At 37.1% G+C, this 16,677-nt stretch overlaps 1 long non-coding RNA gene across 2 annotated transcripts in view; it reads right to left on the bottom strand.

Annotated features, from left to right (window-relative positions):
• Nucleotides 1-4,426: 4,426 nt before the first annotated feature.
• Nucleotides 4,427-16,677, bottom strand: part of LOC133643424 (uncharacterized) — a 136,321-nt gene continuing 124,070 nt past the window's right edge. For both annotated transcript variants that reach the window (XR_009824693.1, XR_009824692.1), the window contains one exon: nucleotides 4,427-4,708. This is a non-coding gene — a long non-coding RNA (uncharacterized LOC133643424). The remainder of the gene's footprint in view (nucleotides 4,709-16,677) is intronic.

Here is a 16,677-nt window from a genome sequence, read left to right as displayed (position 1 = left end):
TGTCCAACTCTTTAATTACCGATACCGATATCAACCGATACCGATATCAACCGATATATACAGTCGTGGAATTAACACATTATTATGCCTAATTTGGACAACCAGGTATGGTGAAGATAAGGTACTTTTTTTTTAAAAATAATAAAATAAGATAACTAAATTAAAAACATTTTCTTGAATAAAAAAGAAAGTACAACAATATAAAAACAGTTACATAGAAACTAGTAATGAATGAAAATGAGTCAAATTAACTGTTAAAGGTTAGTATTATTAGTGGAGCAGCAGCACGCACAATCATGTGTGCTTACGGACTGTATCCCTTGCAGACTGTATTGATATATATTGATATATAATGTAGGAACCAGAATATTGATAACAGAAAGAAATGGGGGGAGGGAGGTTTTTTGGGTTGGTGCACTAATTGTAAGTGTATCTTGTGTTTTTTATGTTGATTTAATAAAAAAATAAATAAATAAATAAAAAATAAAAAAAACGATACAGATAATAAAAAAACCGATACCGATAATTTCCGATATTACTTTTTTATTTTATTTTATTTTATTTTTTTTATTATCGGTTATTATCGGACATCCCTACTAATTTTACTTGTTTTGGAAAATCTTGACAAGACAAATGTTCTTGTTCTATTGGCAGATCATTTTGCTTAGTTCAAGTAAAATACCCCTCATTTTTGTATTTGTTTTTCTTGTTTTTGAACACTGACTTTTTTCAGTGTACAAATAACAACAGTACTATTAAAAATGAATATAATAATATTGCTAAGCGTTTACCTTGGGGAGCAGACTTTTGTCGGTGTCTCCTACGGGCCGAATCTTCGTCATGTAACAATAGGAACAAGGAAATTGGTGTTTATGTTGCACATGGACGTATTTGAGTGACGGACATCACTGACATCACATGGACAAAGATAAGACCTTCTGGAGGAAAGTTCTGTGGTCAGATGAAACAAAAATTGAGCTGTTTGGCCACAACACCCGGCAATATGTTTGGAGGAGAAAAGGTGAGGCCTTTAATCCCAGGAACACCAATCCTACCGTCAAGCATGGTGGTGGTAGTATTATGCTCTGGGCCTGTTTTGCTGCCAATGGAACTGGTGCTTTACAGAGAGTAAATGGGACAATGAAAAAGGAGGATTACCTCCAAATTTTTCAGGACAACCTAAAATCATCAGCCCGGAGGTTGAGTCTTGGGCGCAGTTGGGTGTTCCAACAGGACAATGACCCCACACACATTAAAAGGGGTAAAGGAATGGCTAAATCAGGCTAGAATGAAGGTTTTAGAATGGCCTTTCCAAAGTCCTGACTTAAACGTGTGGACAATGCTGAAGAAACAAGTCCATGTCAGAAAACCAACAAGTTTAGCTGAACTGCACCAATTTTGTCAAAAGGAGTGGTCAGAAATCCAACCAGAAGCTTGTGGATGGCTACCAAAAGTGCCTTATTGCAGTGAAACTTGCCAAGGGACATGTAAGCAAATATTAACATTGCTGTATGTATACTTTTGACCCAGCACATTTGCTCACATTTTCAGTAGAGCCATAATAAATTCATAAAAGAACCAAACTTCATGAATGTTGTTTGCGACCAACAAGTATGTGCTCCAATCACTCTATCACAAAAAAAAATAAGAGTTGTTATTATTGGAAACTCAAGACAGCCATGACATTATGTTCTTTACAAGTGTATGTCAACTTTTGATCGTGACTGTATATATATACAGTATATATAATGTATGTATGTATGTGTACCTTATTTTTCGGACTATAAGTCGCTGTTTTTTTCATAGTTTGGCCGGGGGTGCGACTTATACTCAGGAGCGACTTATGTGTGAAATTATTAACACATTAGCGTAAAATATCAAATAATATTATTTAGCTCATTCACGTAAGAGACTAGACGTATAAGATTTCATGGGATTTAGCGATTAGGAGTGACAGATTGTTTGGTAAACGTATAGCATGTTCTATATGTTATAGTTATTTGAATGACTCTTACCATAATATGTTACGTTAACATACCAGTTGCTTATTTATGCCTCATATAACGTACACTTATTCAGCCTGTTGTTCACTATTCTTTAGACATTTTAAATTGCCTTTCAGTCTATTCTTGGTGTTGGCTTTTATCAAATACATTTCCCCAAAAAATGCGACTTATACTTATATATATGTTTTTTTTCCTTCTTTATTATGCATTTTCGGCCGGTGCGACTTATGCTCCGGAGCGACTAATATTTCGAAAAATACGGTACATATATCATGTGATCAGAGGTAAAGTCGCAGCAAGACAGACCAAAAAAAATAGGAAGAGGAACCAAAAAAAAGAGAGACATTAAAGACAGGAAAAAACACAAAAGTCCAAAGCAGTCAAGATGGATCATGACATAAAACTATGAATATTATCTATAAAAAAAAATTTGGGGGGAGGGGGGATTTTTTTGAAAGGAATAATTGAATTTACGTTATTTCTCATGGGGAAAATTTATTCAGTTTTCGTCATATTTTTCATACCGCAATGATCTGACAAAAACTCCAGCATAATATTCTCATACCTCTTATGAAAACTAGCAGAGTTATTTTACATCAAGGGTGTCCAAACTTTTTCCACTGAGGACCGCACACTGAAAAATCAAAGCAAGAGGGGGCCATTTTTATATATTTTTTATTTTAAAAACCAATACAATATACACTACCGTTCAAAAGTTTGGGGTCACCCAAACAATTTTGTGGAATAGCCTTCATTTCTAAGAACAAGAATAAACTGTCGAGTTTCAGATGAAAGTTCTCTTTTTATGGCCATTTTGAGCGTTTAATTGACCCCACAAATGTGATGCTCCAGAAACTCAATCTGCTCAAAGGAAGGTCGGTTTTGTAGCTTCTGTAACGAGCTAAACTGTTTTCAGATGTGTGAACGTGATTGCACAAGGGTTTTCTAATCATCAATTAGCCTTCTGAGCCAATGAGCAAACACATTGTACCATTAGAACACTGGAGTGATAGTTGCTGGAAATGGGCCTCTATACACCTATGTAGATATTGCACCAAAAACCAGACATTTGCAGCTAGAATAGTCATTTACCACATTAGCAATGTATAGAGTGTATTTCTTTAAAGTTAAGACTAGTTTAAAGTTATCTTCATTGAAAAGTACAGTGCTTTTCCTTCAAAAATAAGGACATTTCAATGTGACCCCAAACTTTTGAACGGTAGTGTATGTATAAAAAATATACATGTAGGCCTCCACTCAGGCTTGATCCCGGGGACCCCAAAGGGTTTTGGTAAAAAAAAAAATTATAAATGTGTCCTTATTCAGTATTATTATTTGTATTATTATTCAAGTTTTAAATCCATAGATCAACATTAGGTCTATCTGTCAATATAACGTTTTAAAAGATTTAAGTCGTATGCTCTTTTTGTCAAAGAAAACCCTGTTTTTTTATGGAAAAAAACACAAAATATGCAATATTTTTACCCAATAAAATTGGAATATTTGAGATTATATAATAATTGGAGCCTTAAAAAGGTCAATAACTCATAACACCATTGATTTTAATTCGTTATTATTTTTTGAGCGAAAACAAATCACACAAAAATTATTGGGGAACCAAAAGGGTCCTACTCATTAAAGTGTTAAAAAACGAATTATACTTTTTTTTTACTGTTTACTTTTAACACAATAAACTCGAGATCAACTTCAGATCTATCCGTCAATTATAAATTGTATTGTTTTTTATGGTTATTGTTTGTTCGTTTTAGGCCCTTCTTTAAAAAAAAAAAAAACAGTTAAATTTTTTTATATGGCAAACAAAAAATATGCAACATTTTCCCCAAAAAATATCTCAAAGTGCCAATATTTAATGTGACGTAATAGGAGCCTTGGATAGGTCAATAATTCATACTAACATTGATTTTGATTCATTATTATTTTTTAAAGAAAGAAACAGCCTGCATGGCAGCTTTGTGTTATTAGTCAACATTGCAACATTTTCTTGTTACATTTCACCTGTTTGGTCTTTTACACCAGTTTTTATGTTTTTAATTTTTTTCATCGTATTTTAAAATGGGCCGTGGGGCCGTTAAAAAATGACCTGCGGGGCCGCAAATGGCCCCCGGGCCGCACTTTGGACACCCCTGTTTTACATTATAAAGTGGTGTGGCTGTTTGGCGTTCATTTTGACTAAGGTTATCAAATATAGTTCTCAGATAGAAATAAAAAGCGACCATCGTAGTTGGGGAAAACTTTTTTGACCAAGAAGGTGGCAACTAAGCTTGCATTCCACTGCAGTTTCCTTGGACTTGTTAGTCATCTCAGCGTACTTTTTTGCTTTTCTTTTTTTTTCTTTTTTTTTTTTCACCTGTAAGTTAATGAAGTAGTCTTTTGAGGGGGCATTTGCAAAGAGCTAAGCAGGGTTAAGTGGAATTTTATCAGCGCTGGGAAAGAAGAAAAAAAAAGACTCCATGTTGGTTGAATTTTGTGGTCGACCTCCTGAGTTGCCCCCTTTCCCTTGTTAGCCGTTATTCCAATGGCTCCCTCTCGCTCATTATTTTTCCTCCCTTTAGTTGAGGGAACACTCCCACACACGCTCATGTGTTGTCAAGAAAGTGGGAAGACCTACCTCCTAAATCTCCGGAGTGAGCAACAATGTCCACCTCCTCCATCAACTTCCAGCCAACGGCGGCCTTTCCATCCTGGACAAAAGATGTAATATTTCACAGCGCGAAGTCGAGGATGACATCTTCTCACACTCTGAGTGAAGCTGCAGCAATTACCTCTGAAAGCAAAGAGAATGATTGTGTGTGTGCATCTTGTTTTGGTGCTGTTGTTGTCCATCCTCTGCATGGGTGCATGCAATTTCAAGTCAAGATATTGGTGGTTGGTATTGAATAGACTGCAGAGGCAAGATACTTAACGTTCGGACCGGAAAACGTTGTTTTTTTTGCAAATATTAGCTCATTTGGAATTTGATGCCTGCAACATGTTTCAAAAGAGCTGGCACGAGTGGCAAAAAAGACTGAGAGAGTTGAGGAATGCTCATTTTATTATTTTTTATTTTTATTTTATTTTTAATTTATTTTAATTTATTTTAATTTATTGTAATTTATTTTATTTTATTTTACTTTATTTATTATTTATTATGTATTATTTTATTATTATTACTTATTTGGAACATCCCCCAGGTGAACGGGCTAATTGGGAACAGGTGGGTGCCATGATTGGGTATAAAAGCAGCTTCCACCACTTTGTCAACAAATGCCTGAGCAAATTGTCCAACAGTTTAAGAAACAACATTTCTCAACCAGCTATTGCAAGGAATTTCACCATCTACAGGCCGTAATATCATCAAAACGCCCAGAGAATCTGGAGAAATCACTGCACGTAAGCAGCTAAGGCCGTGACCTTCCATCCCTCAGGCGGTACTGCGTCAAAAAGCGACATCCGTGTGTAAAGGATATCGCCACATGGGCTCTGGAACACTTCAGAAAACCACTGTCAGTAACTACAGTTGGTCGCTACAACTGTAAGTGCAAGTTAAAACTCTACTATGTAAAGCGAAAGCCATTTATCAACAACACCCAGAAACGCAGCCGGCTTCGCTGGGCCCGAGCTCATCTAAGATGGACTGATGCAAAGTGGAAAAGTGTATTTACTTAAGGGGGTGTGTGTGGAGGGAAAACAGGTATACCAATAAGGGGGTTATTATTGTGGCGGGAAAACAGGTATTACCAATAAGGGGGTTAGTGTGGAGGGAAAACATATATACCGGTAAGGGGGTGTGTGTTGAGGGAAAACAGGTATACCGATAGGGGGTGTCTGTGGAGGGTAAACAGGTATACCGTTAAGGGGGTGTGTGTGGGAGGAAAACAGGTATACACTTAAGGGGGTGTGTGTGGAGGGAAAACAGGTATACCAATAAGGGGGTGTGTGTGGAGGGAAAACATGTATTTACTTAAGGGGGTGTGTGTGGAGGGAAAACAGGTATACCAATAAGGGGGTTATTAGTGTGGCGGGAAACAGGTATTACCAATAAGGGGGTTAGTGTGGCGGGAAAACAGGTATACCGGTAAGGGGGTATGTGTTGAGGGAAAACAGGTATACCGATAGGGTGTGTGTGTGGAGGGAAAACAGGTATACCGTTAAGGGGGTGTGTGTGGGAGGAAAACAGGTATACACTTAAGGGGGTGTGTGGGAGGAAAACAGGTATACACTTAAGGGGGTGTGTGTGGAGGGAAAACAGGTATGCCGATAAGGGTGTGTGTGTGGAGGGAAAACGGGTATACCGGTAAGGGGGTGTGTGTGGGAGGAAAACAGTTATGCACTTAAGGGGGTGTGCGTGGAGGGAAAACAGGTATACCAATAATGGGGGGGTGTGTGGAGGGAAAACAGGTATACCGATAAGGGCTTGTGTGTGGAGGGAAAACAGGTATACCGATAAGGGAGTGTGTGTGGAGGGAAAACAGGTATACCGATAATGGGGGTGTGTGTGGAGGGAAAACAGGTATACCGATAAGGGGGTGTGTGTGGGAGGAAAACAGGTATACAGGTAATGGGGCGTGTGTGTGTGTGTGTGTGTATAAGTGTATATACAGTATAAGTGTGTGTATATATATATACACACACACACACACTTTTCTTTATACGTATACCCCCTGACACACACCCACACTTATATATACATGTATACCCACACACACACCCACACTTATATATACATGTATACCCACACACACACCCACACTTATATGTACATGTATACCCACACACACACACTTATATGTACAAGTATCTGTTTTAGCATTTTTTTTTTATTACAATTTTTTAGCACGGTCCCCACATACTTTGACTTCTCAGTATGCGATCCTTGGTAAAAAAAAAATAGGTTTCGACAACCCTGAACTAAAATATAAAAAGTATTGATATTTTGATTTGAGGATCCATATTACACTTGGTATCTGCGGTATCGATATTTCAGTATCATTCGGCACATAACTAATGTGCAAAGAGGAACATAGATGATGGTTTGTGACATGAAAGTTACAATAACATGTCAACACATAAAAATGCACTCACAGTTCTGGCTCTGAAAAGAGAAAAAGCATGTAGGCATGTACTCTATTACAATTAACAGTAAATACACATTAGGTCGCCTGCAATTAAAATATGTAAATTAAATGTACATACTTAGAAGTTGCGTTAGCATTGGAGCTCGCGTCAATCAACTGGAGCATATTAAGTGAGACAAAACAAACGCGAGCTTAACCACCGTATCTGATATTTAATTTAAAGTCAACTGAACAATATCAACATCTACAGTACTGTACTTGTCTTTATGACTGACAAGGCCCACTGGCAAAATATCAAAAATATATCAACTACATAGTTGTGGGCGTGTGTGGTGCTGAAATATCGATACTGCCGATTCCAGATATTTATGCTCTAATATTGATTCTCAAATCAAAATATTAAAATGTTTGATACCTCAATAATTTCAGATAATGCATATCAGTGGTTAACATAATAGCATAGTAGGCCTAAGTATTTTTTAAAAACAAGGTAGAGGTTTAATTTAACAATTATATTTAATATTTTTGGCCATTGTAATTATGCACAGTTTGAACAGTAACACTGTGATAGCGGCTGGAGTCACAACATTACAAATTTGATTAAGTGATTTTTGGGCGTACCACGACCACAGTTTGAGAATCACTGGTCTATATCGTAGATATACGTGCCTGTACTTGATATCATTACAGTGGATGTTAGGTGTCGATCCACCCATGGCGTTTGTTTACATTTTAATGCCGGTGAGCTACGGTGTAGTGAAGCATGTTTAGCTATTCCTCGTCCTGCAGGGATGATACTTGTAGGAAACATACTTTATTGGATTAGTGATTAAGAAGTCGCTAAAACATTGCCGACGGCGGATGGACATTAGCCGCTAGCTAGCATGTCTTAAAGGCCTACTGAAATGATTTTTTTTTATTTAAACGGGAATAGCAGATCCATTCTATGTGTCATACTTGATCATTTTGCGATATTGCCATATTTTTGCTGAAAGGATTTAGTAGAGAACGTCGATAAAGTTCGCAACTTTTGGTCTCTGATAAAAAAAAGAACCTTGCCCCTACCGGAAGTAGCGTGACGTTGTCAATTGTTCACTCCCTCATATTTTCCTATTGTTTTCAACGCAGCCAGAGCTATTCGGACCATTACCCCATTAATTTGAGCGAGGATGAAAGATTTGTGGATGAGGAACGTTAGAGTGACGGACTAGAATGCAGTGAAATACTTTTTTTTTTTTTTCGCTCTGACCGTAACTTAGGTACAAGCTGACTCATTGGATTCCACACTCTCTCCTTTTTCTATTGTGGATCACGGATTTGTATTTTAAACCACCTGGGATACTATATCCTCTTGAAAATGAGAGTCGAGAACGCGAAATGGACATTCAGTGCCTTTTATCTCCACGACAATACATCGGCGAAACGCTTTAGCTACAAGCTAACGTGATAGCATCGTGCTTTAACTGCATATAGAAACAAAAAAAATAAACCCCTGACTGGAAGGATAGATAGAAAATCAACAATACTATTAAACCGTGGACATGTAACTACACGGTTAATGCTTTCCAGGCTGGCAAAGGTTAACAATGCTGTGCTAACGACGCCATTGAAGCTAACTTAGCAACCGGACCTTACAGAGCTATGCTAAAAACATTAGCTCTCCACCTACGCCAGCCAGCCCTCATCTGCTCATCAACACCCGTGCTCACCTGCGTTCCAGCGATCAACGGAAGGACGAAGGACTTCACCCGATGCGTTTGGCGGCCCGGAGACGTAGGAAGTCAAGGTGAGGTCGGCGGCTAGCGCGTCTGCTCTCCAACAAAGTCCTCCTGGTTGTGTTGCTGTAGTCCGCTGCTAATACACCGATCCCACCTACAACTTTCTTCTTTGCAGCCTTCATTGTTCATTAAACAAATTGCAAAAGATGTCCAGAATACTGTGGAATTATGAAATGAAAACAGAGCTTTTTGTATAGGATTCTACGGGGTACCATGACTTCCGTTACTCGGACTTCGTCACGCGCATACCTCATCATACCTCATCATAACTTTATAAGTTAACCCGGCCGTATTGGCATGTGTTGCAATGTTAAGATTTCATCATTGATATATAAACTATCAGACTGCGTGGTCGGTAGTAGTGGCTTTCAGTAGGCCTTTAAAGCACCTCTTCCGGTGGGCATTTCAGTGTTATAGCTTCACCGTTATCGTTACTTTTTAAGCCAAGATGCGTCCGTTCTCCCTTTTCTGTCTACACACTGTGCCTGCTTGTAAGTACTCTGTGATTGTGCGCTGCCGAACATGCTCCTTTGCTCGTAAACTAGCAATGTAACGACGTGGGACCGGTACGTTTCAGAGACGGTATCGTACCGAATATGATTCATTAGTATCGCGGTACTATATTAATACCGTACAACCCTACATTGGATTTTCCTAGTTGTTTGTTTAATTTGATGGGGAAATGTAGACATCGAACCCCCTTAAGTATCCCCTAAGGTCACCCCTCAGTGAATCCATAGCATTTCAAGCTTCTCTCGAGGGTTTCTCCGTCTAAGTGAGGAGCAAAAATAAAAGTATTTCAGGCCTACAATGTATTCCTAGATTCTAAGGGGCCTCTGAAAGATTGTGGCTTTCTGGCTACTTTAGCGGAAGCTTCTATGTTATTGGCGTGAGTCTCTCCCAAGGTGTTAGGCTGCATGAATAAGCGATGGCCTACAAGAGTTCTCCGGCTGCCACCTGACAGAGAGCGAGAGACGCTGACGTGGGCTATTTTTCACTCGGATGATTTGTTTCCTGCATCCAGGAACATCGCTCTCGCCGGACACATCAGTCGGAGGTCTGCAGAGCTTTCCGGCACAATGGGGAAAAATAACCTTTTTGGGATGTTATATAGGAAATAAATGTCGACAAAAAGGTCGTAAACAAGCACAAAACATGGTCGGCGGGCTCATAAAACACCTCTGAATATATTCCCCACTCAGCCGGCCTTCTACTACCAGGCTATGGCCGCGGAGATTGCTAGATCTCCACTAAAATGGGCTTTATTCTCTGCTGAGTGATACCATGAGAATACGGCAAAACAGGGTAGATGGAATCACGGATGAATACGTTCTCCGGCGTAAGAACCAGAAGTCATATGAGGATAACACAAAGGAAGAAAAAGGGTATTTGGTTTATTTTATTTTAATTGTATTTTTAAAAAATAGTGTGTTGCTTTGGATGTAGCCTTAATGGTAGAATTTAGACTGTTTAAAAGTTAAATTTTCTTATTTAAACGGGGATAGCGGATCCATTCTATGTGTCATACTTGATCATTTCGCGATATTGCCATATTTTTGCTGAAAGGATTTAGTAGAGAACGTCGACGATAAAGTTCGCAACTTTTGGTCGCTGATTAAAAAAAAGCCTTGCCTGTACCGGAAGTAGCGTGAGCTAGTATTCCTCACATTTCCCCATTGTTTACACCAGCAGCGAGAGCGATTCGGACCGAGAAAGCGACGATTACCCCATTAATTTGAGCGAGGATGAAAGATTTGTGGATGAGGAACGTGAGAGTGAAGGACTAGAGTGCAGTGCAGGACGTATCTTTTTTCTCTCTGACCGTAACTTAGGTACAAGCTGGCTCATTGGATTCCACACTTTCTCCTTTTTCTATTGTGGATCACGGATTTGTATTTTAAACCACCTCGGATACTATATCCTCTTGAAAATGAGAGTCGAGAACGTGAAATGGACATTCACAGTGACTTTTATCTCCACGACAATACTTCGGCAAAGCTCTTTAGCTACGGAGCTAACGTGATAGCATCGGGCTTAACTGCAGATAGAAACAAAAGAAATAAGTCCCTGACTGGAAGGATGGACAGAAAATCAACAACACTATTAAACCATGTACATGTAACTACACGGTTAATGCTTTCCAGCCTGGCGAAGCTTAACAATGCTGTTGCTAACGCTGCCATTGAGGCTAACTTAGCAACGGGAGCTCACAGAGCTATGCTAAAAACATTAGCTATCCACCTACGCCAGCCAGCCCTCATCTGCTCATCAACACCCGTGCTCACCTGCGTTCCAGCGATCAACGGAGCGACGAAGGACTTCACCCGATCATCGATGCGGTCGGCGGCTAGCGTCGGATAGCGCGTCTGCTATCCAAGTCAAAGTCCTCCTGGTTGTGTTGCTGCAGCCAGCCGCTAATACACCGCTTCCCACCTACAGCTTTCTTCTTTGCAGTCTTCATTGTTCATTAAACAAATTGCAAAAGATTCACCAACACAGATGTCCAGAATACTGTGGAATTTTGCGATGAAAACAGAGCTTTTTGTATTGGGATACAATGTGTCCGAATACTTCCGTTTCAACCATTGACGTCACGCGCATACGTCATCATACATAGACGTTTTCAACCGGAAGTTTCGCGGGAAATTTAAAATTGCACTTTATAAGTTAAGATTTCATCATTGATATATAAACTATCAGACTGCGTGGTCGCTAGTAGTGGCTTTCAGTAGGCCTTTAAAGTGTTGTATTCAATCGAAAATATCCATCCATTCATCCATCCCTTTTCCTTTGATGCGTCAAACATGTCGAAGCTTATATATTAGGCTTAATAAATGGGTTAAATAGTTGTATTTTTGAATTGTGTATGGTACTTTTAGACATTGTTATAATGTCCACGTAGTTCAGTGGGCAAGTTGTGTGTTTTTGGACTACATATTTTAACATTCCGTGTTTGTTTTTGATCAATTGGACCATTAATTGGTCAGATATGTAGAAAGCTATGTTATCCATGCTATCTCCTACAGCGAAACCATCCGAAATGAGCTGCGTCCACTTAAACCCAGAATCAAGAAAGGAGATGGTTAAGCTGCAGATGCTTCAGTTTGTCCGTCTGCCAGTCATCTTCTGTCCAATGTGCTCAGCATCAGTCAGGGTGTGAAGAACATTGAGCAGAATCCCTCACAAACAACCGGTGTGACAGCGCCACCTGGTCCCTTACTAGTTTTCTGTGAAAGGACCGCCTGTCTTGCAGTGTGATGTAAACACTAGATACACATTTGCTCTCGCGTGAGGGTGATAAATGCTGAGTTACGGTGAAGAAATGTTGTCTTTGAGCAAAACAAAGAAGAAAAATATGGGCAGCCCTTTGGTTTTCACATCTATACCACACAGAGGTGAAGGAGTTTCAGATGAGTCTTATCAGCAAAAAGAAGCCACCTGGAGGAAGTGTCTGCTAGACTCCACAGTCTGGAGCAATGCTGCCATCTAGTGGTCAGATATTTTTGGCTCTTTATTTATTTTGGCAATTTATATCATTTAAATCAGGGGTGTCCAAACTGAAAAATCAAAGCAAGCAGGGGCCATTTTGATATTTTTTATTTAAAAAAAACCAATACAATATATGTATAAAAAAAATATACATTTAGGGGTTTTGGTCAAAAAAATATAAAAAATGTGTCATTATTCAGTGTTATTGTTTTTATTATTATTCAAGTTTTAAATCAATACAGGGATCAATACTGGGACCAAAATTGTTTAATCTTTATATAAACGACATTTGTAAAGTTACAAAGGACTTAAAGTTAGTTTTATTTGCAGATGATACAACTGCTTTCTGTTCAGGGGAGAACACACAGAAGAGAATACAAATAATAACAGAAGAAATGAACAAATTAAAAAGATGGTTTGACCAAAACAGACTATCTTTGAATCTCAGTAAAACTAAAATAATGCTATTTGGTAATAGTAGGAAAGAGCATCATACGCAAATACAAATAGACGGAGTAGACATCGAAAGGGTAAAAGAAACCAGGGGCCGTACTTATCAAGCTTCTTAGAATTACTCCTAAGAAGTCTGCTAAGAATTGACTTAAGAGTAAATAAATTCTTCGCTGAAAGCTGCACTTAAAAGTTAGTTATCAAGCGTCTTACTCACACTTTCAGCGAAGTGTAGGACTGAATCTTAAGTGTCACACTCAGAGCTGAATTACGACATTACTATGTGCCGTAAACGGAATTTTAGGTGACGTCATTTCTGTGTCCATAGAAATGACCAATCACGGAAGGGAATCCGTTGTCTAAGAATAAAGAAATATCTTGGAAATATTTAAGTGGACAATGGGAGTGTATATTTTGACAATAAACTACAAAATAATACAAAACAAACTAGTCCCCGCCGGCACTCACGCTACCGCTCCCTCTCTTCTCTCGCCCACACACTCACTGACGTCACTCACCTCACGGCCACACACATACGCTACTGTCATAACATTTTCTTTCCAATTCATTAATTAGGCAACTAATTTGAAACTGGTGTGGGTGGCTCTATATATACTAGCCCACTGCAGACACATGCAGAAATCAACAAGGAATCGAAAAGTATTAAATCTGTGACAAAAATAATATCCACTCTGTCTAAACCAGGGGTCACCAACCTTTTTGAAACCAAGAGCTACTTCTTGGGTACTGATTAATGCGAAGGGCTACCAGTTTGATACACACTTAAATAAATTGCCAGAAATAGCCAATTTGCTTAATTTACCTTTAACTCTGTTATTATTAATAATTAATGATATTTACACTTAATTGAACGGTTTAAAAGAGGAGAAAACACACAAAAAATGACAATTACATTTTGAAGCATAGTTTATCTTCAATTTCGACTCTTTAAAATTCAAAATTCAACCGAAAAAAAGAACAGAAAAACTAGCTAATTCAAATCTTTTTGAAAAAATTAAAAAAAGAATGTATGGCACATCATTAGTCATTTTTCCTGATTAAGATTAATTTTAGAATTTTGATGACATGTTTTAAATAGGTTAAAATCCAATCTACACTTTGTTAGAATATATAAAAAATTGGACCATGCTATATTTCTAACAAAGACAAATCATTATTTCTTCTAGATTTTCCAGAACAAACATTTTAAAATAAATTCAAAATATTTTCAAATAAGATTTAAATTTGATTCTACAGATTTTCTAGATTTGCCAGAATATTTTTTTTAAATTTTAATCAGAATAAGTTTGAAGAAATATTTCACAAATATTCTTTGTCGAAAAAACAGAAGCTAAAATGAAGAATTAAATTAAAATGTATTTATTATTCTTTACAATAAAAAAATTAATTTACTTGAACATTGATTTAAATTGTCAGGAAAGAAGAGGAAGGAATTTAAAAGGTAAAAAGGTATATGTGTTTAAAAATCCTAAAATCATTTTTAAGGTTGTATTTTTTCTCTAAAATTGTCTTTCTGAAAGTTATAAGAAGCAAAGTAAAAAAATTAATGAATTTAAACAAGTGAAGACCAAGTATTTAAAATATTTTCTTGGATTTTCAAATTCTATTTGAGTTTTGTCTCTCTTAGAATTAAAAATGTCGGGCAAAGCGAGACCAGCTTGCTAGTAAATAAATACAATTTTAAAAAATAGAGCCAGCTCACTGGTGAGTGCTGCTATTTGAGCTACTTTTAGAACAGGCCAGCGGGCTACTCATCTGGTCCTTACGGTCTACCTGGTGCCCGCGGGCACCACGTTGGTGACCCCTGGTCTAAACGATACCGTTTGATCAGCTGCTCGTCATCAAAAAAAACAACAACATTGTTCCGTTCCCTGAATGTTCGCGCACGTCTCTCTCGCCTCAGTGCCATCCCCTGCTGGCAACTCCTAACCACTTAAGACACCTCTGAAGGTCTCTTAAATATCGTGGAGAGTAGGAGTGATTCTTAGACTTAAGAACGTTGATAAAAAGCTTTTATTCTTAAGTTTGAGTGTAGGACTAAATTTCGCAAATTCTCAGGACTTAAGTGTAAAATGGCACTCTAAGAAGCTTGATAAGTACGGCCCCAGATTTTTGGGAGTATTAATAGATGATCAAATGAACTGGAAATCTCATATACAAAACATACAACATAAGGTAGCAAAAAACATTTCAATAATAAATAAAACAAAACACGTCCTGGGCCAAAAATCACTTCATATTCTCTACTGCTCACTAGTGTTACCATATTTGAGTTATTGTGCAGAAATATGGGGAAATAACTACAAATGTGCGCTACATTCGTTAACCATGTTACAAAAAAGATCAGTTAGAATAATACATAATGTTGGATATAGAGAACATACAAACCCTTTATTTATTAAGTCAAAAATACTAAAGTTTGGTGATTTGGTAAAATTGCAAACAGCTAAAATGATGTACAAAGCAATCTATAACCTGCTAGCAAAGAATGTACAACATTTCTTCTCAACTAAAGAGGAGAAATATAACCTTAGAGGAAAAAATAATTTAAAACATTTATATGCACGTACAACACTTAAAACTTTTAGCATAACAGTATGTGGAATGAAATGATGGAATGGATTAAGTAAAGAAGTTAAAAATTGTACTGACATGATCCAGTTTAAGAGGTTGTTTAAATTAATAGTGCTTACAAAGTACAAAGAAGAATTATGAGAAAAACTTCCAACCTTATTGAAAATATTCTTCATCTCAGTATGTTAATAATGACTGAATTAATTCATTACATATTACAAAACTGTTGTATATACTAATTCATAGATGTTATTTTATTATATAAAAAGGTCAGTAAATGATTTTATATAATTGTAAACGCTTTGAAGTGGGAAAGGGGTAGGATTAAATATGCTTTGCTTCTTCCTACTCCTTTTCGGGCATGATGTAAAATGAAATGATATGAAATTGTGGGATGTATTATGATGTAAATGTGTTCATGTTCGAAATAAACTAAAAGAAAGAAAGAAAGAAAATCTCTAGATCAACATTAGGGCTATCTGTCAATATAACGTTTTTAAATATTTAAGTTGTATGCTCTTTTTGTAAAAAAAAAACAGTTTTTTATGGAAAAAAAACAAAATATGCAATATTTTTACCCAATTAAATTTTTAAGAGGAATAGTTGACATTATATAATAATTGGAGCCTTAAAAAGGTCAATAACTCATAACACCATTGATTTTAATTCATTATTATTTTTTGAGCAATGACACTTAAAAACAAATCACACTAACATTATTGGGGACCAAAAAGGGTCCTACTCATTAAAGTGTTAAAAAATCAATTATAATTTTTTTTTACTGTTTACTTTTAACACAATAATCTCAATAATCTCAACTTCAGATCTATCCGCCAATTATACATTTTATTGTTGTTTATGTTTTTTGTTTGTTCGTTTGAGGCCCTTCTCTAAAAAAAAAAACGCTCAGTTTTTATATGGCAAACACAAAATATGCAACATTTTCCCCAAAACATATCTCAAAGTGGAATATTTAATGTGACCTAATTGGAGCCTTGAATAGGTCAATAATTCATAATGACATTGATTTTGATTCATTATTATTATTTAAAGAAAGAAACAGCCTGCATGTGTTATTAGAGTAAACATTGCAACATTTTCTTGTTACATTTCACCTGTTTGCTCTTTTATACCATTTTTTATGTTTTTCATTTTTTCCAATCGTATTTTCTAAAATGCGCCGTGGGGCCGTTAAAAAATGACCTGCGGGCCGAAAATGGCACCCGGTCCGCACTTTGGACACCCCTGATTTAAATACTGTATTTCGCCAAAGAGAGTACTACG

Source organism: Entelurus aequoreus, linkage group LG26, assembly GCF_033978785.1.
Source record: "Entelurus aequoreus isolate RoL-2023_Sb linkage group LG26, RoL_Eaeq_v1.1, whole genome shotgun sequence".
Classification (NCBI taxonomy): Eukaryota; Metazoa; Chordata; class Actinopteri; order Syngnathiformes; family Syngnathidae; genus Entelurus; species Entelurus aequoreus.
This window is presented reverse-complemented; position numbering and strand designations above follow the sequence as displayed.